The sequence below is a fragment of the Tupaia chinensis genome, unplaced genomic scaffold (genome assembly GCF_000334495.1).
Source record: "Tupaia chinensis unplaced genomic scaffold, TupChi_1.0 Scaffold145860_1, whole genome shotgun sequence".
NCBI lineage: Eukaryota > Metazoa > Chordata > Mammalia > Scandentia > Tupaiidae > Tupaia > Tupaia belangeri.
Genome location: NW_006205718.1, coordinates 1076444 through 1080063, shown reverse-complemented (window position 1 = coordinate 1080063; position 3620 = coordinate 1076444).

The following is a 3620-nucleotide window of genomic DNA, read 5'->3' as shown; positions in this document are numbered from 1 at the left end:
TCTTTCCCTGTGGGCAGGCAGGGAGATAGTGACTTTCTATTCCATCTAAAGCTATAGCTTTTTATCTGTAGCTCAGCTGTCCCTGAGTCCTGGGGCCTACTCCCCTCCCCCGGCCCTTCAGGCAGGGCCTACTTGTGACAGCCTAAGGTATCTAGCCTCTGGGTGTTTCAAGTCCTCCATGAATTATCCTTAACCCTGATTACACCTTTGTAAAAGTCCTTTAATTCTCTCCAATCATCCTTTCTGTGCCAAATGTGCCATCTGTTTCTTGCCAAAACCCTGACCTTGATGGACCAAAATGTTACTTAGGTTAAAAAGATAAAAATTCCAGAAAGAAACTGAGCCACTCACCCAACAATAACTTAAACAATTCCCCTGCTACTACTCAATGCAAATCCTCTGTATCGGTAAGAAAGGCATTCAAACTCAACCAACAGTAGTTTAAGCCACATTTTATTTTACTCATTTGAAGAGTAGAGGTAGGAAGTCAGGATTTGTTCTATAACTCAAGGATGCCCTCACATACTGGGGCTCTTTCCATCCTTCTACTCCGCTTTCCTTAGTATGTTGGTCTTAAATTTTTATGCTATTGCCTTGTGGCCTCAGAATAGGTACTAGTACTCCAAACATCACAGTCATATCCAAGCAAAAGAAAAGTGTTGTCTGTGTGAGGCTTTGTCTCTGTATCCAGGAAGACAAACCCTTCCCAGAAGTCCCCTAACAAATGTTCCCCATTGTCCCCATGGTCACCTTTGCCTGTAAGGAGTATGGGAAAGCAAGTTTCTGACTTTCTGGACTCTGTAGTGGGAAGTGACCAAAAAAGGGGGGTTAGAATAGCAGTTAAGTACCCACCGAACAGTGTCGCCTTGTTATTTGCCATAGGTGAGCCTTCAGCTCGCTTGTCCCCCCCAAAATCACTGATACTGTCTTCTAATAAGACATGCCTGTTGCATTTTCCTGTTGTTTCTCTTTATAGCAATGCCCTTAAAGCCCCTGTTCCAATCTCTTCAACATCTATGTGTGACTCTAATTGAGTCTCCCTCAGTGATCCTATAGGCTACTGGAGATTATCATCCTGTACTAACTATATTTTCTAATTTTCTGTATTCTTGATGCTCTGACATCTGTGGTCTCACTGACTGGGGAAGGACTGTCTATCTCAGGGTTAGCTAATTCTAAAAGATAACAAAGGACTCTTCCAGGGGCATGCTTTTCATAAACAAACAGAACAATTCAGAGCCAGCCACCACCACCACCACCCTCCCACTACCCACCGCCTCTGCCTGGCTCTCACACTCCAGGCCAATATTCCCTTCCCCTGCCCAAATCACCTGCCTGGTCCAGAAAGTCAGGACATCCTCTCCCCACCACTCTGCTAAAATTATTCAAACGAGGCAATCCTAAACCTGCTTACTCTGCCTTGCCTGATCCTTCTCCAGGAACTACAATAAAGACTTTTGCTCACATTTTCTTCCTGCTACATCTGCCTTCTGACTAATGCTGCTGCTTGCCCTATGGTCCCACCTGGCATGATGTGCACGCTCCTTTCAGGAACTGTGAGTAACAAACTGTCATCAATGGCAGTCATCTCCTGATCTGCTGGCCTCGCCAAGCCTGAATAATAATAACACCCCCATTTTAAAACACAATCCTGCTCCATAATCTGCTTCCCTTGGTTCTTTTCTACCCCGTTTTCTCTCTCTACCCAGAGACAGCTCTGCAGAATTATTGGTCCTGGGCTACAATCAGATGTATCTTCCTATCTTCCCTAGAGTAAGCTCCCATCTCCCATAGTCTTCTCTACAGCGCTTCATCACAACAAACAAATCTTTCCCTGCTAATATTGGCCACCTAAGATAAGTGTAACTTATACTATGGCAAAGACCACATGCTTTTAGTGGTTGAGGAGAGAGGAATAAGGGGGGGTATAAAGAAGTACTTCATCTGCTACAACTAAGTTATTTAATTATATCATAACCCCAGAAATAGTATGCACTATCCTCATTTTACTGATGTCGAACTGAGGCTCGGTGTGTTGGTTTCCTATTGCTGCTATTGCAAATTATCTCACACTTGGTGGCTTAAAACCACACAACATTAATCATCTTATAGATGTAGAGGTCAGAAGTCCAAAGTCAGTTTTACTAAGCTACATCAAGATGTTGGCCATACTGGTCCTTTCTGGAGGTTCTTAAGGGAGATCTTTTTCCTTTCCTTTTTCAGCTTCTGGTACAATCTGTGTTCCTTATTTCATGGCCCTTTCCTCCATCTTTAAAGCATATCACTCTGATCTCCGGCTTCCAACATCACATCACCTTTCCTTCCACAGTAAAATGTCTCTCTCCCTCCCATAAGGACACTTGTGATTATGTTTAAGGCCCACCAGATAATCCAGGATAATCTCCTCGTCTCAGAATCCTTTATTTAATCCTGATTGCAAAGTTTCTTTTGCCGTGTAAGGTAACATTCAGAGGTTATAGGAATTAGGGCCTGGATATGTTGGAGGGCCATTACCCAGCCTCGCACACTGGTTTTACTGGGCTAACATCAAGCCGCCTGCACAGCTGCATTCCTCCTGGAAGATCTAGGCAGATTTTATCCAATTGACTTTGCCAGAGGCCACCTGGCTCCTTGCTTCACCTTCAGTCAGTAGGGTAGCCTGTTCAAATCTCTCACGAAACTCCGCCTCCTGCTTCCATCATCACAGCTCCGTCTCTAACTCTGACCCTCCGGCCTGTTTTTTTTGAGCCGAGAATACAGGAAAATCTCATCGACAAAATCCCTTGTGTCATATAAGGTAACATGTGTACAGGTTCGGAGGATTAGGGCCTGCACATCTCTTGGGGGCCATTATTTATGCCTACCACATTCAGACAGAAAGCAGCTTAGTGGTTGCTGAGGGCAAGGGTAGAAAGGAATAGAAGGGACGGACTGTAAAGGAGCAGGAAGAACTTTCAGAATGAGGGTTATGATTAACTCGATCGAATGATGGTTTCATGGCTATATACAGAACTCAAAACGTACATTGTACATTGTAATATGTGCAGTGTTCTGTATATTAATTATACCCCAAGAGCTGTTAAAAAATGAAATGAGGGACCATATGGTGGTGTAGTGATAAAACACAATTTGCATCCTAAGACCTCCCTGAGTATGTGGGGCATGTGCGTGCCCATGATCTGGGGCTGCTGAAGCCAGAGGTGGTCCATGGCATCGTACTCCCTTGTTGGGGGTACTAACTCTCTCTCTGTGTCTCTTTGTCTTGTTCATGGAAAAAATAAAACAAACAAAAACTAGATGAGAAGAAGAAGAAAAAAAGTAAAAAGTGGAACAAAATTGAGGCCCAAATGGGACCAGCAGATAGTGTAGTGGTTACGTCACTGGACTCCCATGTCCAACTGCAGTTTTAATCCCAGACCCAATGGCTTAAAACTCATGCCAGGCGCATGTGCGTGCATGCCCAAAATCCAGAGAGAAGAATGGAGGAGAAGGAATTATTGTTGCGTGGTTACCCCACTAAGGGGATGATTTCTTGCTTTCTGTCTCTGTTTCTCTGGCTAGCACATGTGCCCTATAGCAAAAATCTCTCAAAAAAAAAAAAAAAATGAGGCCTAGAAATC